General features: G+C 46.2%; 1 protein-coding gene across 9 annotated transcripts in view; it reads right to left on the bottom strand.

Annotated features, from left to right (window-relative positions):
- pard3ab (par-3 family cell polarity regulator alpha, b) overlaps window positions 1–26,315 on the bottom strand; it is a 191,504-nt gene that overhangs the window by 14,887 nt on the left and 150,302 nt on the right. The gene's annotated exons all lie outside the window — the stretch shown is intronic.

Below are 26,315 nucleotides of genomic sequence, written 5' to 3'. Positions count from 1 at the left end.
GGAAAGTAATCAACACATTTCCTCTCTGTGTCGGCGTCGGCGAATGAAGGACCAGCGGGGGAGCGTAGACTCCGAGCTCGACTTCTCAACTTTCCAACTCTGCCAGGAGACTCCCGGAGACTTTCGTATCTCTAAGGTCAAAGCCGGCAACTCTTTCCAGTCCCGCAGCTCCTCTTAGTTTAGCTTTGTCAACCTATTTGTTCTGCTCAAGGAAACCTAAAGGTCAGCATCAGAAGTTATGAATTGAATTTGTTGAGTGGCAGATTTGTAAAAAAAACAGGATGTGCAAAAAAAAAATCATTAAAAAATCTTGAAAAGAACAAACAAACCACATCCATCGTAGCTGGGTTATGACTAGAATATCAATTTATCTTCATGTGGTCAAAGCAGGACTCTATCTGGGCGTAACATCACTGCAATAACTGCCTAAATTCATTTCATCCGTCACAAAACAACCAGATAGTGCGGGTTCATAATGCTGCAACATAAAACACAGCAGCACCGCCAACTCACAGAGCTATGAGCTCCAGAGCCGGTCAGCCCTGTGAGAGACCGGGGACCTGTCATGTGTGATCCTGCTAATCACCGTGATATGTAACACAGCCGCTGGGATGGGAGGTATATGTGAGACCCTGTGGCTGTGGGTCAAGGCCTCGACAGAAAGCCTCATATCTAATCGTGGGTAAGCTGTAAACAGATGGCTGGACCATGGGAAGAGGCCACGGTATGAAGAAACGCAACGATTCAGTCTGAATTTAAGTCCAGTGATTGTCGGATGAAAGATGTTCCCTCCCCTGAGACGATCTCTCAACCCTGTAATCAAAAGTACATCATCATGAAGGCAACCTATAGACCCATCCTACGTACTAGAATGCTGCCCGAGAGACTGAAGAGAGGAGAAACTCAAATAAAGGGATCAAAGACGTCCAATCTTCTAGTCGGACAAAACACCGTAAATCAATCAAAGAAAGAGCAACAGTGTAATACAAATGTCGTGCCAATAAACCCCAGAGGCAGGGCAGGGCAGCGGGCTGAGTTTTAGCCCTCGATGAGCTTCATCCTCTGGACAGGATCACTCAATATCTGGCACCGCTGTGCGAGGCTGGAAAGGTCACTTTGTTGAGTGGAGTGTCTCTGGGACTCAATAACGGGACTGTGGCTCGCTGACTGGGCTGTTTACGCTGAGATGCACCCTGCCTTTCACCCCCCCCCCCGTCTCTGACCGAAGGCGGCAGCTTCAGCGCCCGCATGGTGGGCAGACTCTGACTCTAGAGTCACACTGCTGCTCTTTGTTCTCATGAAGTGAAATGGGTTGCAAACGTTTTTTAAATAAAAAGCTTGGAGAATAAAATTGAGGCAAACAAAGGACAATTTTAGATCATCAGGATTCTGGTTCTGGATTCTGGTTCTGACGCACGGCTTTACTTTGAAACAGGAATTTTGTTTGGGAAAAAAAAAGAATCTTTGATTTCCCTTCCAAATATATTTGTCTGATCTGAAGGGTTGTTCCAAACGTTTGATCATCCGGCTGCTCGTTGTGCTTTAAGGATGATCCTGGAACTCAAGCAATCAACTCGGCGAGAACAACGTTACCGTTCATGATCGTTAGATTCAAGGCCACGGGCTGTGAGCAGGAGCTCTGCTTTGAACCTGGAAAGGAGGTTGCTTTTGTAGGCTTCCTTGAGGCCAGACTAAGGACACATGGTTCAAACACACAGATCTAAAAGAAACAAAGCTTTGAGAGGAAGATTGACGCAATTAAAGACAGCCGGGGAATTCTTGCTTCATTTGGCAATGAAGAGGAAGTGGCCCAAATTGGACCCAACCCAAAACTAATAGGATTTATCAGATCTGTGCAAAAAAAACCCCTCAGGAATCCCAATCAAAGCATGCCAACAGATAGAGGGGAGGCCTCTACGGGGCAATGTACAGTAAGTGACGGCGGCAGCTGATGCACAGAGTCCTAATCCCGTGGATTATAAGTGAATGGCCTCATTCACACAGGCTGCTCTTCCCATGCCTACGTGAGCATCCTCCATACGTACATGGCCATACATTTAAGAACTGTCCACTCATCTTAAGGGTTTGGTGACTGCACGGTTTTGGGCAGTAAAAAGAAGAAGAAAAGAAACAGCTGGATTGGACCCAAACCAGCCACCAGCCGGTCCACAAAGACCATCCGAGCACGTACGGCACAGCGAAGTGCCGAGGCCCACATTGAGGAGAGGTTCAAGTGGATTCTTGTGTCTGTTTGGTGACGAGGAGCCTCGTGGCGAGTGGTTTACAAGTGGGCTGGACCTTGGGGGACACAAGAGCAGCATTGTTGCTTCACATTTCAAAGTCTCAGATGAAAGCATCACCCCAGGCGAACATACCGCTCCGTGGAAAAGACACGTCACAAAGCCAGCCAAGACCATTTCGGTGTTTCTTAAATCTCATCAAAAAGTCTATTCCATGGTTACATCAAAGGGCATCCGTTGCCCTTCATTAACAGTCGCTGATTCATAGAAAATCACACCTCGCTCTTAATAATACACGGATTGTATTCGTAGATATCCATTCCCCAATAATCCTGATTTCATAATAATCTAATTTTAATTAAAAGCCACCGTCTTAATTAAACATTTAATTAAGCATGGGTAGTCATGGGATTCCCATCTCGAATGTGACTGTTGTACCGACTAGCTCGCCAGCCTGTTAAATAAACATTTAGCGATGTACCGATAAGCATTGTTAGAAGACGGTGCATGACGCGAATACGTGTCGCCCCCTGAACGCAGCAGCTTTGGCGGTTAGTTGCTGTAATCTTATCAGATGGAGGGAACTAGGCCCTACACCCTCTGACAAAGACAGAGCAGCTGGCGGAGGCCTTCCTCCGCTCTGAAAAATGAATGGAGATACTGAAGATGATAATCCAGGGTCTATTGATCGAAGGCTCACAGACAGCGAGGAGGGAGACTGATGCCTCTGCTAACTGGCGATAGCGGCTAACGCTCCATCTGTGAGCTGGTGTACGGCAGAGTCCCAGTTATCTACTGCAGCAAAGGATTGGCCTGCTTACTGTGGCAATCACTCACTCCTCTAGGATCGATGTTTACTCGGGACATTCCGCATGGAAATCCTTAAACTACTGGAGTGAAATTGTGCATTGCAACACGACTGTAGAGTAGATTTCCTGACAATTGTTCTGTATGTATAAAGAAAGACGGTTGGTGTCGGTGCAAACCATAGACTGCATCTAAGAAGTGGACGGAGTCATCGTGACGTATCCTGTCGGTTTGTGGACTGATGTTTTGAAGCCTCGAGTCAGGCGATTTCGCCGTCGCCATCTTGGAATACGGCCGGCGCCATGTTGTTATTTTCACAACTGATTTATGACCTGGAATGCGGAGGAGTGACGGAGTGACTTCAGATACGTCTCTGGTAGAGACCTGTCAATCACAGTAAGCCCCGCCCTAAAGCATCCCCTGCTTTATGGTCTGTGTGACTCTAAATGGACCATAATGTACTAAATGAACATCATGCTGTATTGAAGACTTGAAACTAGAGATTGAGACATAAACTCATGTTCACAATGTTTACTGAGGTAATAAATCAAGAGAGAAGTAGAGTCATTTTCTATAGACTTCTATACAACCAGAGGAGTCGCCCCCTGCTGGTCACTAGAGAGAATGCAGGTTTTTAAGACACTTTTGCATCGGCTTGACTCTGCAGAACCGGATGACACCTCCTGGTGCAAACCTAAACTGCCAGCATGTTGTTTCATAGAGGGTAAAGTAGCCTAGTGTAGAACGTTGTGTGAAGAAAAATGACCAAAATCTATTTACGTTTGCATTATTATTTTTCTTCTACTGAATATTTATGTTTTAATGTGCTTTATATGTCGTTTTAATGCCTTTACTTATTAATAAACTTCCCGGAGTCTCTGTTGACTGCTTCTGGTCGGATGATTATGAACGACTTGAGTTGTGTTCAGGGAACGGAGCCTTTTTTAGTGGCAGACTGTATTTGTAGAGCTTCACAGAGGAGATAGAGTTTAAAATGTAATGTTTTGTACAATGAATTATGCTCCTTTTTGACAAGTGTTGTTTCAACGCTGCACAAGTATAATTGGTTTCTAATTAGCCGATGTCGGCCAGGCACTTGACATGAAACGAAAAATAATAATTTGACAAAACTAGTAGCTAAAAGCAGCTGGTTTACATTGAATATGCAGATCTCTGTCACTTTGATGATGCTGCATAATATCCGAGAAGATGGTTCATACTGTACAGGGCCGAGTTTCTGAAAAAGAACACGCATGCTGTTTTCATCTACCTTGAACACGTAGAGGTTAAAAAAGGACTATCTCCGCTGCTCGACTGCTCACAGCCTCGTCGGTGTCTGATGATGCAGCGGAGAGATTAGCGGGGCCAAGAAGCCGCCGTGTCGGAGGCCATTCCGGCTCTTATTAACCCCATCCTGCTTTTACTCTGGATTACAGGCTTAACCCTGGAACACGGGTAGAGTCACATTGACCTGCAGAAAACATAGCAATTACATGCCAATTTCTCCACACTTCAGTGACTGATTATCAAATCCCTGGCATTCGCCTCATGGCGTCAATTGACTAAGTAACAAACAATCATCAGAGTTAGCGTGCGAAGATAAACAGCCCATTCTATGCCGGAGCTCGTGTTGACAGGGATGTTAAGAGGCTAATGAATCTTGCTAACACGTTCGGTAACCCAGGCCTGAATCGGACGCCATCTGCACGTTTTGCATGCGGCGCCAAGCTCAGCGGCTTGAGTGTGTTCATCAGGAGGGGAAATGTGGCACTTTGGTTGAGCCGGAGGAGGAGCAGTCACCGGGCAGCGCTAACAAGAAGCAAAGCCTCTGCAGAGAGACGTAGGCGGATTTAAATACACATTACAAATTGACTTCATCAGTCGTGATCCGTGTGTGGTGATGTGCGATGAGTCACTGTAAATGCAGTTTTCTGCTTGTTCAACAGTAGATATAAACTCAAAGAGTTTAAGTTTAAAATCATCTGCATTTATGGAACACTGCCTAATAGCCTCTCTGCATTCCATCTCATCAGGGGTTTCTGTTGTTTCGGAAGGAAACGATTCATTCGTTTTCTTAAGCCACTCTTTGAAGAAATGATTCATTCCGTGCGGCGCGTGAACCCCAACGCAGACCCCGTCCTGCAGCTTACAGTAGCATTCATTCTGAGCCTCGGCAATCCCACCGGGTGTCAACACTCGTGCAAAGCAGACAGTAAACACTGGAATCCATCGGCGGAACGGATTGAGTTTAATTGGTTTTCCTGGTTTTATAGGGCATCTCCATTTTTCCAGATGCACTGCTGGTCAGACATGTCTGAGATGGTAATATGATGTTTGACTGATATTAATGCACGCCCACACAAACACACACACGGGCTGAAAGCAAGACGGGTCGACCGGTCTTCCACTTCCAGCTGTGGAGCCGCCGGAGGCAATAATGGAGCGGCACGCGGGCGATGTGCCTCCTTTTAATTCATGGGACAATTTCATGCTCGCACACATCAGCACATCGATGCCGGCCAGCTCGAATACAAGCAAATAGATTGGACTGCGTTCCTCGTGTCCGTAATCCTGCCCGACCTTTAAGGAAAGGTGGGGAGCGCGCTGTCCTACGTGGGCCACTTAACTTCCGTTACTCAAATCCACATCGGATTGCGCGGTGGAGCCGTGATTTGAATAAGTCACTGTAATATCTGCCGGGGCATTTCGCAAGTGCTCTAGCAGGAGCTCCGATCCCATTCCCCTCACAGACGCTTCCCATACGTTTGTTCTAATGCATTCTGGGATTGAAAGCCACGTCAGGATTAAAGTGAGGAGAGATTGTGTTGGATTTATGGGCTCAGATGTGTTGGGAAACAACAGTCTGACGACATCGGTGCTATTTATTCCACTGTCTGGATGCATGACCTGCTGCTACGCTGACATGGTTAGCCATGGAACCAGCATTTAGAGACTCTCCTCGCCGGAAGAACGACCGTTCAAATATTTAAAACAAATCAATCTCATGCAGTCGCGAGAGTAATGACGTTCTTCTGTCCTCTAGAAGCTCACACAGATATTTTACCTTCTTTTGTCAGATTCGTCCTTTTCTACAATATCCTTTTTCAGTATGTATCGTTTCCTAGTCTCACCCATTCAGTTGCAGTTCCTTCCTCCTGCCTTACGTTGAAATGCTAAATAAGTGAACGGACTCGGATTCTATTCATGTCAACACCGACTCCCAATCTAAGATGCCATCACCGATGCGTTTGCTTTGATGCAACGGTGACAAAACGGTGCGTAATCTCATCCGTCAGTGACAGACGATGATCTCCTCCGTGAAGGAAAGCACAATGAAGGCACGCAGCTGAAGCAGGACGGGCGAAACTCAAGCACATGCAAAACCGTGCAAGTGTTCGCACGCACACACACACACGCACACACACACACACACACACACACACACACACACACACACACACACACACACACACACACACACACACACACACACACACACACACACACACACACACACAGTCTCTATCCCACCTTGCCTCATTGCTCTGCCCCCCCCTTCACGCTGACTTGAGGGTTGACAGCGGACCTCATCCATCACACCACGCCGTTCAATCAGTCAATGGACAGATCTGTGCTGTCCGACCAGCCATTTATTGTAATATATCTGCGCTTCAACACGTCGTTATCATCCCACAAATCATAACTAAGGCTCACAGGCCACTAGTTTCTTTTCTTTCGGTGAGATTCACAGCGTATCACCATGATTCAGCACATCCAGTCACCTGAGGAGACTGTAACCAGGCAACACGGTTTGGATACAGGGGTCTCCTGAGGTCACGGCTCCACCGCTGCCAGCATCGTACCCTACTAATTATTCCTTTTTATGTCAACACGGCTGTAAAGTAGGCTCTTCTAGCCCATTAACTTGTAGTGGCGCTTTAACAACTCTGCAGAGAAGCGAAAACTAGTTCCAACCCACAAGAGCTGTGTTTCTCCTTACAGGTTGTGCAAATTACTCGCAGAGTTTGAGGACCGAGTGTGTGAGATGAAAGTGTGAGGGGAAGAGGAGAGGCTTTTAAAAGCAGCAGGGTGAGTGTGCAGTCTTATCAGCAGTGGATTAGGGAGGCATTAAAGAGTCCAACCTCTTTTTTTAAACATTTTTACGAGGCCTCAGCTAAACTAAACACAGATAACATGGCCTGACTTCTTCATGCTCATGAATAAAAGCTCCGTCTGAATCACAAACTACATTTTCACAAGTTATTCGGCTCTTGTCTTTTCGTGCTGGCACAGTTTCCCTTTAAGATGCACGGGTTGTGTTTGTCAGGATGCAGGAGGACCCAAGTGGTCAATTCAATGTCAGCGTAAACCTCGCACATCATAAGGATCCTTCAGATATAAAAGTCACCAAGTGTGGAGGAATTTTGCCAGTTGTTCAATAACTAAATGGCTGATTAAAGAACCAAGAGGTGGGACAAATCTGACCAAGTTATTGCTTTAACTAATCCAGACACTTGTAATACAGTTAGTAGACTATTGTTATGGTTAAATAACAGCTACCCTCAGTCATCTACCTAAAAACGGATCTTTAACAGGTGTAGAAATGGAAGAAGTCCATCAAAGGTGCCTCCACAGCGGTGGTTGGAACTGGAAGGTATAACCTCTGAGTGTCATGGCCTCCAGGTTAATCTCAATCATCGAAGAGTTGACACTCGATGTGGATAGGGAGAACAGTGAGATCCAATACAAAATGCGGTCAAACCGAACGGATCCAAACAACAGAAAAGCGCCACGCTGGAATCCTATTCGATGGAAGCAAGAGTGTGAAGACCGATGCTCCCCGGACAATAGTAAACGAGCAATGACAAGAGATTGGGAGAATACAAGAGCTGTCATAACTAATAATGACTGTGAAGCTATTGGATGCATGAATCCATGAAGTCAGAAGTCCCAAAAAGACAGATTTATCTTTGTGTGGATCAAAGACTGAATTACACAAAGCAGCCTACATCAGCGAGCTGCCACAATGATCCGTACATTAGGAGGCGGACAGTCTGAGTGCCACATTATTCATCGGATTCATCTCTCCTGTGACAGAGGACTGGAACTTTAAAGGCAGGGGAGGGAAGGAAATGAGGGTCGGAGGCAGAGACAGCAGTCATGTGGGCTGAGGCGGTTCTAGCGAAATTAGAATTCCAAAGCTAGTTTTGGTGCGAAAGGTAAGGGCTTGACTGATGCATATCTCCAGCGCCGGCTGATCATTCTGCCGTGGCCTGGGAGAGGAGAGAGGGGGAGGGGGGGGGGGGGAGAAACCGAGGGAAGGGAGACTGACATTGACAAAGAAAAAGGAAATTGAATTGGAGCGGTCTAATTTCTGGGGGAAGGCATCATGGTCCAGCTCGTGTGGCCGGCCTCTCTTTCTCTCTCTGCTATAGTGACTGTGGGGGGGGGGGGGGGGGGGGTGACGGATGGACGTCTCACTTGTAACGGTTCCAATTTTCAGAGAGCCGTATAATGCTGGCCGACGGAAGCATCAGCAGCATTTGATAAATCATAATCTAAGTCATATTAGGATCCATTATCATCAGCAGGCAGGGGGCCCTCTCTCCTCTGTTCCGGGGCTGCGTCGCTGGAAGATGAGAGCGGAGGCATCTTGTGACAGCAGGCAATTTTGCGAGAGAAGGAGCGAGTGTCTGATGTATGATTGCCATGGTAATGCGAGTCCTAGATGCCAGGGAGGCTGCTCAGACAGAGGCTGGCATTCGGTGACTCCGTGATCACAACGGGAGCCCATTCTCAGGTGCACTCAAACCTTCTGCAGCACTACTTTGTTGAGGTGCAGACAGTACATTCTATGCACCATGTTATCACAAAGAAGACAGCAGTGAGGTATATCATATCATATTAAGTGTGGCAGTCTAGTTAGTTATGTTACAAGAAAACTAGTGGTATATGGAAATTTTTTTGAGTTCTGACAAATATGTAAAAATTACAGACTTATCTCTGAAACATGTTTGTTACCAAATCAACCCCCCCGCACTAGCTGAAGCCAAAACAATTGTTTTTCCAAACAATCCCTCTTGGGAGCGGAGCAAAAGTGCAGCTCTGGTTCAGCAAGCTGTCATTCAAAACTGGGACTGGCTTCATGAAATATTCAACATACAGTAGCTTTGGGAGGCTACGACGTGTTTTCCAGGCCACCAAAAACAAATGCAATTTTCATGCAGAAATACAAAGAACCAAATCACCGATTCTGTTTTGCAAGCGCCCGGAGCTGAATGGTTATTATTCTCTCAAAAATAAGATGAGCACCACACAAAGACCTTGGATTCATCTTTTGTTGCATCGTTGTTTTTTAAGAGGCAAAAGCAGAGCTTTCTCTTTGACGGCAGAGACCTTGAGCTTTTAACACACTGCAATAAAATGTCAGCGACGCAGTGGCATTCAGACCGAGAACAGCCCCGAGTTAAACGGTTCCCAGTGGAGACGAATCCTGATCCAGCAAGTCTGTGTCAGAGGAACAGAGAAGTAGAACTTAAGGGTTTGTGATTGCTTCATCGTACCACGAGACAGGGTTTCACGATTATGAAAAGATATCAAGTGTTCCAATGTCTTGTTGGACCACTTTACGTGTCTTTTCTGTTGTTTTACCAGGTTCTCCTGTGGCAGCACCCTCGCTGTGTATCAATGCAATCCATTGGTTTGTGTACATGGACACGGATCGTCTGTATTTTGTTCTTGTTTTTAGTTGCTCAAGATGAAAATAATGACAATAGAAAGTACTTCAAGATCCCTTTTTTGTGGTGGACACAAATGAAATGCATCCATGTGAATAAGCAACAGTCAGAGCAAGTGACGTAGTGTTCAGACCGCTTGTGAGTGGGAGGGGTCCATCAAACAGGACAACCGCCAGACACCACGTCGTGGTTTTATAGTTGTGGTTTTGTTGCCTAAGCTTAACGTTGGTGACGGTTTGGTTTTGTTGCGCGATTAACCGCGATGAGATGATCAATAATAAGGTAATAACAATGAATGGTGCTCTAGCTTCACTACCCCCCCCCCTCTCACATGCAGAGATGTGGTGAACACATGCTTCTCTGAGGACGAGAAGACTTCAACTTGACTTTAAGCTTCAGTTCTTTTATTTGGCTTTGTTTACGCAACTAGAAAAGTAGCCGTCATTGGACTCTACATACTGTGGTTTGGCTCAACCACAGAGATTGTTCAGCTCAGCGCCTCAGAAATACGTGTAGAACTAACAGCACTCCCCTCACTCCAAACAGTAACTTCTGGTTAGGCTCTCTCGGCGAAAAAACAGATGTTGGAGTTGTTTAACTTCACATCTGTTGGCCGAAATCCCCAGAGTGCTGCAGTCACCTTCAAGGAAATCCTGGGTACCCTCCTCCCTGTCCTCCACCCACAGATCCCAGAGAACCAGCTGCAGCTGAGATCGCATAAAGACTTCCCAGCTTCTCCTCCACACAAGCCTTTCAAAGGAGGCCAACCATGAAACATCCATAGCATCAGCAGGGTACAGACGCTTCCTCTTTCTTGCCCCCCCCCAACCCCCGTCTTCGACTCAATCCCTTCTTTACTCCCTTCCTGGCTTTCAACTCGATGCAGCCTGAACTCCCAATTGTGCCGACCACCGGGAGAGTTCACAGGTGGAAATTCTGTGGGATTTGGTGAGTCAGGGGGAAATTAGTTCTGGAAGCAAACTAAGGAAGGAGTGACAAAGTGGAGTAGCTTACAATTTGTCACCATTTGTTCTCTGTGAGTGTGTGTACGGGCTGAGAAGCTGGGTTTCTTAGGTAGACTGCAGCGAATAACACCTGCAATGTGTTTTTTTGCCAAATGCCAGCAGTGATGCTGCTGCTGTGGGTGTCATGTTTCTTTATCTGCTTCAGAATTTCAACATCGAATTCAGCCAAGAAATGCTGTTTCAAGAGTGTGTAAAGGTGTAGGACACACGGGTTTGATTGCCTCTCAGCATCTCTCAACATGGCGATGACGGGCCGGCGAATCACAGCGAACGGCGCTAAACACGTTGGCAGCAGGGCGAACCATACAGTGCTGAATTTAGCACCTTTGACTGCTGCAGAAGCTGAGGGATTGTAATTTGGAACATTGGTCAACCAGCTAAAGACAACTAAATAATCTGTGAGAGCATTATTCAGAAGATGAATGTTGCTGGAGCTGCAACAGTTCGTTGATTCATCCATCAGTCGGTCAACAGAAAATTAATTAGCAACTATTTTGGAAATCAATTAATAATTTTTGGCCATTTTTCCAAACGTTCCAGCTTCTTAAATGTGAAGATTTGTTGCCTTTCTTTGTCACATGTGAGAGTAAACTGAATATTATTTACTGGAATGGAATAAAACAAGTGCAGGGCTCTCCCTGAGCTGTGGGAACACGACCACCTGACACTATATTTACACATATTATTGACGAAACCATTGATCGTGAATGAATCGGTCATTTAAATCGATGAGATGAATCGGAGCTGGAACGACGGCCTTTACGTCTGCGTTGGCGGGATACGATCATCTGAAATACAGCGACGCCGTCTCACTCCTGACGGATGAAAGTGCCTGGAGAATCCAGCCCGTGTGATAGATCAATAAAAGGGCCACAGTGCATTCTATGGTGGACAGGTGATACAGTGAACCCCCTGGAGCAGCTGACTGGAGGACCCCCCCCCCCCCGCTGTCTGCTTCCTGGCAGACAAAGCTCCCAGACTCCTGTCAAAACATCTCCAAACTAGGTATCCGTGACTACAGCAGTCTCCTGACGGAGGGCTGCCTGCACCGAGGCTGTGTGTGTGTGTGTGTGTGTGGGGACAGTCTGTTAGAAGGGTTGACAGGGAGACTACACTGAGGCTGTGTGTGTGCATGTTTATATATACCTTGTATACCTTATATATACCTTATATATACCATGTTTATATATGATGCCTCCGCTCTTTATTTCTTCCCTACATAGAAGCTGTTGTCATTGCTTTTTTTTATTCATCAATAGAAAGTTGACTTTATTAATCCTCACAGTGCATTAATAATTAATTGGTTAAATATTTGAGTAATTTATTAAAGAATACTGATTTCTCATTTGATTTCCCGCTTTGTGTTCCTCTACTGACGCAGCCTGTGTTGTGATGAACGTGTTGTTGTGCTGCTGTTTTGTGGGTTTAGACTGTTTAAATATATAAAAAATGAAAAGCCAAAGCTGCCAGTTTGAACTGGAGAAGCTTAAAAAGTTTTGGACCAGCAATGTCGGGGCGGTGTTTCCCTTGTGGAACAATACAAAACAATGTCTGCATCAATCTCAGAGCGATCACACAAAAAGACATAATTTGGTGGAAACGCAAGTAAAAAAAAGAAATCCTAATAATTTAGCCAGTTGTTGAAAATAATCTTTGTAGACGCCCACAGTTCCCCTGCTGTATCTGATGCAACAGACAGACACACATGCACCCCATCAAAGACCCCCCCCCCCCCCCCCCCCCCCCCCCCCCCCCCCTTAAGGAAAACTCAAAGGGTGTCACACAGTGTCTGACATGTACCCGTCACACGGTTCTCCACGGATCAGATCCCTACGGGGGTCTTGCTGCTGTCTAGGGAATGCTGTCAAGATCCCAAGATGGGAGGACTGCTCGAGAGGATGAGGTGCAGGGTGGCAGATAAAGGAGTGACGAAGAAAGACGGTGAAGGAAGGAAGGATGAGGACACAGGCCAAGTGTGAAGGAAGGATGGCGGTGGAGGCAGAGGGGAGGGGGAACAAAGGGGGTGAGTTTGCGGGGGAGTCAAAAGGAAGACGTGGTAAGAGGAGAGAAAACAAAGAAGAAGAACAGCTATGTTGCATACATTTAGAACATATGATCCGTTTATTCTACACAGCAGCTGGAAAGATCTAAAGGGTACGCTGGCAAGTAAAGGCTAACAGCCTCAGTATAAAACATTTCATTTCATGCATTTATGATTTTCTGTATTCTGACATAAGGCAGAAAACAATGTAGACAAACAGAGAGAGAGAGACGGGCGATGCGTCTGCGTTTGATGCTGTAGATATGTGCAGAGAAAACTGTTTGGGGATAATGGTTGTTATTTTAATATTAGGTTTATTTGATCTACCATCAAATGCTGCAAGTGGATCAGAATGTGTTGTTTCATGTGTTTTGAGCAGAACCACAGAACTTCTTTGAATCTATTTGTGACTGGATGGACCAGGATGCACTTCCCTCCACAAGTTTGAAGAGGGCCTGAACGCAGGCGTTGAATTATTCAGCTGCTGGACGTCGCCTTCCTGGGATGAAAAGAGCTGGAGAGATGGGGTGTCTTTCCAATTCGGAATAAATAATTCTGATCATTTCTCATTTAAGCCGCAGCTGGAGAGCCTGGGAGATAGAGGCAAGTCAAGGGATGGATGAAAGGAGGACTGGAGGATAGGAGGGAAATATTTATAGATTCGGGGCAGACAGTGAGGAGGAGGGAAGCGATAAGAATGAATGAAAGCACAGAAGGCAGGGGACGGGTCGCGTGAGGGCCCTCAGAAAAGAATTCAAGGGGATCAGAGCGGATGGATGATGGGGAGGAGGTGAAGGGACGGTGTATGTGCAGGAGGGAGGCAGACCATGGCCTCGTCCACACTGAGCCGGCAACGTAGCCTCAAACAAAGGTTCATATGATAGCCTACGAAAATGAACTTCTCTTTTCTTTGTGCATTTTCCCGAAACTAAAGCCTGCAACACGTGTCAAATTCCTGCTCGTTACAAACATACGGCCTTTATAAAATGAACTTCCGTCTTCAAAGGAAACTCAGTTAGGTTTAGGCAACAAAACCACAGAGTTAGGTTTTGGAATAGATCGTCGTTTGGGTTAAGATAACCACGGAAGTGCAGGTTAGGGTTACGTTTGTTTCACTGGGGTCTCCTGGCTGAAGGCTCGCTGCTTGTTGGACCCGTCCACCTCCTCTGACGGCCCGGTCTTTATACATCCTCCTCAAAGATTACGTGGATAACATTCGGAAAAATGTCACGGGTCGTCTTTGAATTGCGGCGCATTCTTTTTCGTAGGTACTGCTACGAATGCCGGATGAGACCAGCCTGAAGCCGGCTACATTTGAAAATCTCTATCGAACCACTGAAAACGTTTGTATCCAGCTTAGTGTGGACGAAGTCTACGTCATGATGCTGTGGAGAGGACTCGGCCTCCAGGGCGCTGAGGGAATTGAAAGAGTGCGAAGACAAGCGAGGGTGCAGTCTACGTTCTGGCATGAAGTGAATGAATCCCTGGAGGTCCTGCAGCCAGCTGCTGACACAGGCCGGCTTTATAGCGAGCCAGGGGCCCATAAATAAGGCATTATGGGTATTGGGGAGGGAGGATGTGCTGGGCTTAAGTGTGCCACTTTAAAAAGGCCCTTTCACCATTAGTTGCGTGTCCAAGCTGTTTGAAGTGATAGACCGATGTGTGTGGCAGCGCGACACACAAGTCGGGAGCCCTGAGGGATCGGGCCCGTCTCCAGATCAGGATTCCTCGTTGCCCGTCTGTGGTGCTGTTAATCACGTTGTAAGAGTTGGTGCATAATGGTGGCCATCTCGTCATGTGACAAAGCTCTTCAATCACTTGCAGTATATTTTACATTGTCCCGCTGAGGCTCGGGATGTGGAATAATTGTGCATATCAAGAGACGTTATCCTTCATTCACGGTTTTAAGGGCTGCATTACAGTAAAGTGTCCATATTGCACAGTGTGTGTGTGTGTGTATACACACATATATGCCTTGCTCGAAGGCAGCTTGCAAACATTTTCGATTTCTATTTTCAGACAGAGAGCTGGTAGTCTAGTTGTTTGCTAGTTACCGCAGAAAAACAAAACTGAAGAACAAACCTTTCAGCATCAGTTTGTGTTTTTCTGCACACTGTACAAACGTCCAGGCAAACTATCAGATAGCAGTTCATTTACTTTCAGAGGGAAATACAACCAAATACTTGTTGGTATTTGTCATTTCCATGAAGCTGATTCTGGATCAAAGCAGAATTTGCAAACACAGGGTTTGTCTCAGGGTCAGGTGGGCGGACTCTGCCACACAGGACAATGCAAGGAGTAGGGCTGGGCGATAAATCGATTTAATCGATTAATTCGAATGTGTGCTTTAAGGCGATGTGTTTTATTGAAAATCGAGAAAATCGCCCCCACTCCTCCCCCCCGTTGGGTTCCCGTAGTTGAGTGCGCGCGCATTGTTTACAAACGAAAACAATGGCGGCCAGCAGTGAAGCTCTCGTTCATAAGAGAGGGAAGAATGTGTCTTCGGTGGTCTGGAAATGGTTCGGGTTCATGTCATCTGACACCGAACAAACAGCACCACGATGTAAGGTCTGTCTAAAAGCTATTGCTACAAAATCAAGCAGCACAACAAATTTAATGCAGCACCTCAAACAGAGGCATGCCGCCGAGTGGGAGAAGCGTTGCGCCCTGAGCAGGGAGCAGGACCGCGGGAGCACAAGCGATGCCGTCTTCCTGGCAAAAAATATTTAGAAAAAACATGCACTACTGTTTAATACTGTTGGTTATGTTGTGAATGCACTTGATTTTGTTTACATGCACTTATTTACTGTGCAAAATATGTTATGTTGATGTTAGATCAGATGTTGCACTTTTGAAAATGTGAATGTTAAAGGGTCATATACATTTTATTTCATGCTGTGTTTGTATCAGTGTATTCAGTTAGAAAAGCTTAGTGTAAAAAGTTACATTTGCACAGTTGTTTACAATGGAAGGCTACTATTTAATGCCATTTAATGTTATGTTTAATTTAATTTTATATTTAAATGATTCAGGGAAACAAAAGAGTGACCAAATACTTTTTGTATACTACAGGCACCTTTCTACAATGTTCAGGTTTTGTTTGCACTTTATTTTTATCAACCTACGAGGGAAAATCATCACAAAATAAAATAAAAAAATGTTTTCAACAGCTTCTGTCATCTGCAAAAATTTGTGGGGGAAAAAATCGATTTAAATCGTGAATCGGATTTTTTGTAAAAAAATCGGAGATTTTTTTTTTAGGCCATATCGCCCAGCCCTAGCAAGGAGTGTCAATTATTGTTATGTATTATGTATATGCAAGTTAATTAAGTACACTTTTCCTTGATTAGCCATGTCCCTGATATATGTATCTGCATTGTCTTGACCTGCTTCCCTCCACCCTTCTGATTCTCCAGAGAGAAACAAACCACTTGGAATTATTTGCCAATGATAGCGTGTGATCCAGATCTGGTTTGCAGGAAGCGCACCGCTTGTAATACACTGAAGAATAAACTATCTATTAACATATGAATACCGCTCGTCGTACCTTCTTCAGTGAGTGTGCGATCGCTGGCGTTTCAAGGTCCACGGAGCGTGAACATCCACAGGATATGACAGGATACAAGGGTTAGTTAATTCCAACACGTGTTCTTTAAGAAGCAAGACCGACTCAAATGCCCTCTGAAAATAACTCATGACGGGGATAATGGAACTGATGTGTCTGGATTAGTGTTGGTGGTGGATTAGCAGGCACAATCTGGATGTAACACATATGGCATTCAATGTTAATACACGGAAATGCTTAAGCCTCCTTCTGTTGAGGATTACTCGTCACTTAATGAAACTGTGTGAACTGTAGGTAAGAGACCTATAATTGGACATGAATGAGCACGAGGAACATTCCTCTCAGTCGGTAGAAATGCCAAATAACACATTAAGGTTTGAAATACGGGAAATCACAGCAGGAGCTCATTTAGCTTTTCAGTCCCGTCTTCATCTGGGAGACGCTGACAGTAATGTTTTGGGCTTATTGTGCTTTTATGGGGAAATTTTAATAATTATTTTTCACCAAGAACAAGTCACTGCCACTGATACTTATTGAAACGATGAAATGTTGTCTTTGAGGTTCAAAAGCAAGCCTAGACCAGTATGACTGAAGACCAGCAACGTCCCAAAGACCTGCAATCTAGACCGGAGACATGTTTCCCTGACATTGACAAACTGCTCCTGAAGACTGATTACAGAGGACAGAATGTAACCCGGGAAACTCATGATGTCCTCAAACGGCACAACCGTCGAGTCAAACGGCCGTGAAAAAGGCCGTGAAAAACGGCGAGAGAGAGAGAGAGAGAGAGAGCGAGAGAGAGAGAGCGCGAGAGAGAGAGAGCGAGAGCGAGCGAGCGAGAGAGAGAGAGAGAGAGAGAGAGAGAGCGAGCGAGCGAGCGAGAGAGAGCGAGCGAGCGAGAGAGCGAGAGCGAGAGCGAGAGCGAGAGAGAGAGAGAGAGAGAGCGAGAGCGAGAGAGAGAGAGAGAGCGAGAGAGAGAGAGAGAGCGAGAGAGCGAGATGGTTTCTGTGTGTGTGGTTGTCATCACTGCTTCCTGAATACAGCATTTCAAGTTGGCTCTGTGAAAATGTGATGGACGTTTTTTCCACAATCTTTGAAACAATGAACCAATGATATAACAGAGCAGGCGGTGATTCAGATCATCATCAGCAGCAACCTGCTTCGTGTCCTGCTGACAGGAGGACACTAAGACCTCCCCTCTCATGAACGTGTGGTCTGGTTAAAGCACCGATGGATGAAACCCGTCATACATCCCATGATTGAAGTGACGTGACAAAGCAGAGAGAAAATCCCCCGTTGACGCAGCGATCTCCTGTCATCAGGACACGACCGCGGACAGTGAGCGATGAACAGCGGACAGCAAGATCCCCAATCAATGCGGATCGACATAACGCACTCCCAACAGCCCGTCGATAATCAGCCTCCAGACGCGGACATAATCACGGCCCGTCACCGAGGTCACGCGGGTCTGTGGCGTCGAATGGAAAACAAAATAAAAGAATCACAAAGACTTCTTGAACTGAGGGTGACGGGCTCCCTCACTGTGATCGGTTCAATTGATTGGCTGGTAAGCGCAGTGAGTAAGAGAGCGAGTGCGCTGCCGTGACATAAATCAAGTGTTAAAAGGACATTCACGGGGACTCCAGCGCATATTGATGAGTCATTATTTGTACTAACCGGCCAGGGAAGAGGGGGAGAGCTGGCAATCCATTATCTGAAGGAGGGGAAATAAGAAGATGGTGGAGAGGATCAATAGGTCTCGCACAGGTTGGTCCACGACACCTCTACTCTTTCATATTCCACCAAGACACGTAGCGTGACTTTCCATCCTCAGATTGTTTATTTAATGAACTTTAAAGAACCGAAGAGGAGAAACTATGCCGTAATTCACAAGACTAAAGTTTTCAAAAGTAGAAACTTTACTTTTCGATCTTGTTAATCGTCTAGCAGGGCTGGTGAGAGAGATTGATCGAATGAATGGAAAACCCTCCATGAAGGAAAGTAAGCAGGAAAATGAGACGGCCCATCCACTGAGGGTGGAAAGGTTTCCCTCCGTCACCGACAAGCTAGAAAGCTGTCAACACTTCAGCGCTGCTTCCTTCTCCTCCACTAAACTATCACTCTCTTCCTCCATTCTTGTCTCTGGAGGCTGTTTGGAGTCAGAAAAAATTGAAAACAAAGACAAGCTCTCTTCCAGCTCCTCCTCTTCCTCCTCTTCCCACGAGAAACTACGAGCTGGCAGTTTTGACACTGGTGGTCGGTCGGGGCCGAGGGCCGGTCGCTCACAGACGTCTGGCTCTTGTCAAAGCTTCCCGAAGTGGACGGGATATGGAATAAGATACGTGGAAAAAAGGAGGGGAGGTGGTGGCCCCCCCGACGTCTTGAAAACATCAGGTGATGAGAGCTAATTGAGATCCCTTTAATCTTCAGTGTTTCCTCCGTGTGTGTGTGTGTGATTTAAGAGCCCAATTACCCATCAAAGAGCCCGTCATCAAGGAGAAAACAATGAAACGAGACTCTTGTTTATAGGAGAACAAAGAGGACTAAATGAACTGGACTCAAACGGATATCTGGGTCTTTCTGGTCTTCTCTCGCTCTCTGTATTATAACATTCATAAAGAAGATAAATAACCCAATCGCACTAAGATTGAGCTCCAGCAGCAGGTTCTGTTTTGGATCTTGTTCCCGGTCATGAAGAACTGCTCCGCCCTGAGGGAGCGGAGCGGTGAGTCCTCTCTCGTGCATTCACGCGCACCATATCAATATTTTAAGCTCATCGACGTCACAGTGTTGAATCCGCAGCACTTTGAGTCAGTGCGGAGCTCGTGAAACACAAGGAATGCTAAATAAAGCCATTCAAATGTGTCGACGCATGTTTAATCATCGTGTCATTTCTCGTCTCCTTCTCGCTTGTAGCTGCCGGTAGCAAAGATTAATTGGTTGCCGATGACGGTGCCGATGCTCGCAGTCAAAGACCATCAACCTGTGAACTCGACGCCTTCTAAATAAGAGTTCACAGCTTAAAGACTTTCTCGCCTCAAAGCTGCGACTGAACTCCACGACGAGCGCGTGCCTCCCCGGGTGCTGAACCAGTAATACACTCCCTCACAATGGCGGATTTGCAGCAGCAAATGAGGGCCAAAAAAGGAGTGATTAGGTTTTGTTCCGTCAGGGCGGCAAATCTCTGCCCAGCAGCTGTCGGCCTCATTCACGGCTCCGCTCGAGTCATTTCAGCGCCGCCGCAAAAAAAAGGGGGCGATAGATGGCAGATATCCATTGAAACGCAGAAATAAAATATCCAAACACGCAGATACACACCGACGCTACAATCCTCAGAGCAGTCGAAGAAGAGCTGCTGTCTTCTGTGGCAATGATTACTTTAATGAGGTTTCTTCTCTTCCTCTACCAGTTAAATCATTGCATGTAATTGAATAAAGAAAACAAATTTGCAGCGCTGTGTGTGTGTGTGTGTGTGTGTGTGTGGAAGGGGGATAATTACATTGGAGCCGTTGAAACAGGGGGTCTCTTAATCCCAAATGCAGTTACACGTATTAAAGTGGAGAGGATGAGGATGGGGGGGGGTACAATGCAGAACAAACCTTGAGATTTATCTCATTAACAACCGGTCGTCTTATTCTGCTCACAATCCCGCCAGATGAAAGAAACAGCCATTGTGTTTGGGTTCCACTGGAAGGCTGTCGAGCACACCGCCGAGGATTCTGGGCTAGAGAACACAACAGCGTTGCATCTCTGTCGATATAATGCAACCGTATCTACTCTGCACATACCTCCTCATGTGGTGACAATCAATCGAGTTTCACAACTCAAAAAGGTTGAAATGTAAAATCATTCATTGTTCTTTTAACTCAGCATTTATGGGGATTTATACGGCACGTTTACAAGAAATGCTCCCTGCTTTGGTCCTTTTCTCACAATCTTAGTCCCGTGAACGTAATCTTCAAAATAAAATCATGTTGGATCCACATTGAGCAGGAAAAAAGATGCATTCTGTTTATTTCTGTTCAAAAAAGAATACCGTAAAAACATGTTTATAATCGTAATAGTGGAATATATATAATTGATATACACACACACACACACCAGTATTGTTTTGGGAGATGGTTTTGTATGCAAAGGAAAAGGGAACAAAGTGTTTCCTTTGTCTCATCCCTGCCCTCCTCCAGTCTATAACCAAAGGCTTCTCTCCTTCTTCCACTGTTCATTCCTTCTTTCCTTCCCTTCCTCTCTTGACCACCACAACCCTCCAGTCCCTTCCTTCTCTTCTCTATCTCCCCGTCGGTATCTCTTTCTCTCTGCCCGAAATAAAAGCCAGTCGTTGTGATGCAGGCTGCAGCTCCTGCCGGCTGAGCCCTGCTGACAGCTTTAGACGGACTCCCCGTATTCTCTGCCCTCCATGTGGGGAAACCTGAGGCCTCGGCGCTGTGGGGAGCGGCCTACGAGGAAGAGAAGCCCGGGAGGCCTGATTGTCATTTCCTCCAAACCCCCCCCCCACCACACACACACACACACGCGATGCATCTTAACAGCACGTTCAAAAATATGCTTCTGCCAACTGTACTGTACTCATAGCCTGTGTATTAGCAGTGGACGTCGTCACCACGAGGTCACAAACTGGTTTGTACGCGACCGTTTTGAAGCCTCAGGTTCTGCATTCTGGCTGCGGCCATCTTGCTTTTTTTGCACCACGAAAGGTTGGAGCGACGCAGCTGAACAGGGAGGAAGACAACTGAAAACACTGAAAGAGTTAAAGCTGAAAGACAAAAACACAGACAACTCCTAGACTGGACAACGCGGTGATGGCGACCTGTCAATCACTGTGTAGCCCCGCCCTAAAGCATCCCCTGCTTTATGGTCTGTGTGACTCTAAATGGACCATAATGTACTAAATGAACATCATGCTGTATTGAAGAAGACTTGAAACTAGAGATTGAGACATAAACTCATGTTTACAATGTTTACTGAATCAAGTGAGACCCGGAGGTTTCCTCCTGACAGGATTTATTAGAGAAGCCGGAATACAGAAACAACAAAAGCCCAAAGTCACACTTCAGTAAACACACGACTGAGTAGCCAGCATCATCTTTGACTCAATATTAGACCCATTACGGATGAGCGATTAGACTTTTGAGCTTGGGCCGAGGATGAAGCCATTACATTTAGAGATCAGAATCATGCTGTACGAGAATTATTATTCACTTTGTGGAGGTCTGTGCTCTCAGAGAGGCCTACTATAGATATAGTGTGTTTGTGGCTCATTTAACCACAAAGAGCATCTCACCGCATATATATACACACAGTATATATCATCATACTGCCAAACCCTATATGAACTGTCACAATTTCATATTTCAGATCAAATGTATCCACTCATGTAATGCAGATTTGCATGTGCAGACCACATTTAGTTCCCTCAGATGTTAAGATCATAAGCATCTCACACGGACTACAAAAGATTTGATCCCTTTATCATCAAGCCGAGACCACGACAGCAGAGCCATCCATCAAAAGCCAGTTCATCCAGTCTTACATTATGTGCACACACACACAGTGTCGCAGCCGCTCCACGCGTTTTTGATGAAGATGTGTGCGTCGGAGAAACAACGTTTGATGCTGCGCCATTTACAGTTTGAAATTGTTCTGGCTGGCCAATCATGGACGCATTAAAAGCTCACATCCCCCCCGAGGCTAACCACAACAACCCGCCAGTTGACATGGCGGGTCGCGAGCTGTCGTGGGGCATCATGAAAGATGAGAGAAAAAAGAAAAGCCTTTGGGGGAACGTCATATCTCAGCAATCGAAAAAATGAACGCGGGCCAAAAGCCTTTGTGGAAGTTAACATCCAGAGCGGCATTACGAGACGGAGCGACGCGACGCGCAGCGCTAATGGCTGCAAACTCACATTCCACAAAAAAGAAGAGGATTCCTCATCAGCAGGACCATGTTCCATGCCCCAGGGGGGGTTCAGGGCACACAAACGTTTGCTGCATCTAAACCGAACTCTGTTTCTCGCTGATATCATCTATGAGCTGCGCTGCTGCCATGAAAGCAGTGCTTTTCATACGGGGCGCTCTGCTGTCTCTGATGATTAGCCGGAGTGTGGAGAGCACGGGCATCCTCGCAACACTTCAAAGACAAACAAATCGGAGGATTCAATTGCTTTAATGGGCCCCGGGCCGAGAACGAACACTTCAACCCATCAATAAATGTCACAGGCTATTTAAAGATGAGGGCCCTGATGTCATTTTTATGTGGCGTTCGAACACGTCTTGTTGGGGGGGGGGGGGGGTGTTTTTCTGTTAATGAGCTGCAGCAGAAGAGGCAGACAGAAGCGGAGCACATTCAGAGCTCATCAAAGCCCAGCCAGGCTCGCTGCTTCCAGAAGGTGGAAGACCGTCGTAAATATCTTCATTTCAAGAGCGGACCCTGTGCTCCCAGCGGTGTGATGAAAAGAAAGGTTCCCCCCCTGCCCTGTGGTCGGTCATGTGCACGCGTTTTGTCATATCCCCGTCAAACCACCACCACCACCACGTCTTTCCTGCAGTCGAGAAGTGATGCGTCCGATGTGTGACGGCGTGTGAGAGTGTGTGTGTGTGTCGGCGTGTGAGAGTGTGTGTGACGGCGTGTGAGAGTGTGTGTGTGTGTCGGCGTGTGAGAGTGTGTGTGTGTGTGTGTCGGCGTGTGTGTGTGTGTGTCGGCGTGTGAGAGTGTGTGTGTGCGTCACAGGCTGTAAGTGGACGAGGAGAGGAGGAACAGGAGCGTGAAGAATCGGAGGATGTTGCAACACGATGTAACACCCGGCAAACTTCCTGCACTGCATCCCCGAACACTCGACTGTTCCACATGCACTCGTTATGTTGCTTACAACCAAAGTCCCCCCTTACACTCTGCTGGACAATTGTTGAGCGTCTCCCTGTCTGTTTGACATTCATATTCAGGTCACGAAGTCACAGTTTCACTGTCAGGGGGCCGTTCCGAAAAATGTGAAATCCATCCCTGTGCTACCTGAAAGGTGACCCCGGCGCCGTATATATCTGCCACAACGGAGACCGCAGCAGGTTAGGCGTGTTTGGAAGAGTCCAGCGACGGCCGGACAAGAGCCATTGATGGCTTTTAGACGCAGGGGAAGGAGGCTTAGCGGGGAACAGGCTGCGCTAATGGGAACCAGCAGGCTCTCTGGGTCTGTGGGTCAGCGTGCTGTGATTTAAACCGAAAGAAAATTGGGACATTCCAGGTAGAGCCACGTTTACACACACACACACACGCACACACACACGCACACACACACCTCGTTACTGAACTTTCCTGTTAGAAAATAGACACAAACAGATAAAAGTGACCGACTCTCCAGTTTGACCTACCTGTCACCATCAAACACACTCCATCCATCCAACCCATCTTCTTATTATCAGGACCAGACCTCTCCACTCAGTGCGTGTGTGTGTGTGTGTGTGTGTGTGTGTGTGAAGCCATTATTATTGTATGGTGGGGTCCTACAGTCTTAAATCAAAATGTTTATTAGATTATATATAATCCCCTCTTTTCCCCCGTCACGGTTCTCAGTACGAGCCGGTTTAAGATGATTTAATGGGCAGTTGGGGTGCCGGGGTATCTGTCTCTAGGGGGGTGACCTCTTGCTTATTTACTGATTGATAGTTTTAGCGTTTACTGGTCAACATTTTACACTTTCTGATGGCCAAGTGGTTGAAGTTGCATACCATGTGGACATGTTGTGGCATGTGCTCCCTTTATCTCCTGTTGTGAAGTCTATAATATCTGCTATCAACTAAAGGAACAAAGCCACAGAGAACGTCAGAAAACAGTCAAAAAATCCCCAAGAGCCCAATGGAAACATCTCCAGAAAGCTTCTTTTGTCCAAACAGCCCGAAGAACCCAAACATATTGAATTCATCATGATGTAACGAAGAGAAAAGCAACAAAATGGAACATCGGAAAGCTGAACAAACGTGAATGTTTTCCTGAACGTGTTCGTCTTTAAACTGAATTCTTTGAATGAGGTCATTTCCTGGTTTGTTTCAGGTCTGTTGTCTCGTTGTCTGAATTGTTTTGGTTTTATATTGATTATTATTAGTTTTATAGTTTGATCCCTTTCCTGAATGTTTAATACAAGAGATTCAAAGTCTACATCACATTTTGTAAAGTAAAAAGGTAAAGAAAACATTATTTTGCGCGATAAACAATAGAAATGACACTAAAACAATCTGTAAAACTGAAATGAGTTTGACTTCGTAAGGACAGACACTACGGCACAACACACCACGTGTATAATACATGGAAGTCAAACAGCTGAGTGACGTAAAGTGCCGTCCGCAGCAGCCTTTTAGGGTCACGGCGCGCTCTCAGCCTTAAACCCAAATGGCCAAAAGTTCCTCACTTACCCCCCCCCCCCACCTCCCCCCCCCCCCCACTGTGACAGACTGAATCTCATTCCCAGCGGGAGATAAAGCAGAATGTGTCACGCCACAGCCGCGCGCCATTACCGCCGCACTAATGTGCAACATACTGTCAGAGCGGGCCCAGCTGCAGCTAAGCTCTCTGAGAGTGCTATTAGGAACGTTGGCAAATTCTCTGATCTGATGAATATTAAATCCCTTAAGTGGATTCCACAGAGACGTTTGTGACATTAATGGCTGCGCGCCTTCAAGCTCTTTTGTGACTGAGGACTTTTTAAAAGTATGCTTAAAGGGTGACAGTGGGTGTGTGTGTGTGTGTGTGTGTGGGGGGGGGGGAGTACATGAAAAACAGTATTCTGTTCATAAGAACAAATCCCAAAGAAAACAACTGCGTCAGCGGGTTTGAAGAAGAAACGTCTTCTTCATACGGGTTCCAGTGATTGAGGCCTATTTTATGTGAAAGAAAAAAAAAAAGTGTGAATAAAAAAAGAAAAATAATTTTATCTTGATGCGAGAACTAAAATATAATTTTCAAAAATGATATTTGTATTCTGAGACGCGTCGATTACCAGATGTGAACTCAAAGTGAGAAAGTGGGAGAAACGGACTGATCACGCAGAGAGAATCATGAGGAGACATTTGCTCAGTTCCAGTAAAAGATGTATCGTGAAAATGATTTCCAGATCGGTGAGGAAAACGCGGCGGTGTCACAGGGCAGCTCTTTGGTACTTTGGAGTGTCAAAGATGGTTTTTGTTCGGCACTCCTACTTGTAATTACATCCCAGGAGTGATGCCGGAAAAAAAAACTTGCTCTGTTGAAGAAACCTTAAAATCACAAACTGTTTTCATGAGGGCCGTACTCGACGTCATGTTGCTCAGGAGCTGTGTGATGCACGTCGCATCACTTTATATTTCCTGTGTGTGACATTTGAGGAAAGCCAACACTGAGGCTTTTCAGATGGACAGTCAGTCTGGCACCAAAACAGGAGAGCATGACATCATCAGACATGGTCAATACTGGGTGGAGATGCCGCCGCCCCCCCCCCCACACACACACACAGGAACATGACCCAAGAGATTTGCACTCTAACAACACATTCCTGTTTCCAGCTGCAGACCTGTTCCTCTCCCCTAATCTCCCACTGATTGTGTGTGTGTGTGTGTGTGTGTGTGTGTGCGCGCTACAGTCTCCACACTAATCACGCCGTTGTTCAGTCCAATACCTCCCACAGTCCCCTGGGGCTTTCCCCTGCGTCTGCGGCCTGGTGAGCCCCACATTACTCACAAATGGAAAGGATTCAGATAAAGTTACAGTCCCAAAAAGGAGGCGAGAGTTATTTTCTATTTTCTGTGAAAACCATCAGTATCGGTAATTCAGACATCATGGTTTTGGCGGGTGTTCAGTGAAGTGCTTTCGTTCACTTTATCCTCCTTTATAATGATGGAATAATGGGTTTTCCGCAGTTG

Source organism: Melanostigma gelatinosum (genome assembly GCF_949748355.1).
Source record: "Melanostigma gelatinosum genome assembly, chromosome: 15".
Lineage (NCBI taxonomy): Eukaryota > Metazoa > Chordata > Actinopteri > Perciformes > Zoarcidae > Melanostigma > Melanostigma gelatinosum.
Note: the sequence above shows the minus strand (reverse complement) of the source record. Positions and strands in the feature narration are given on the sequence as shown.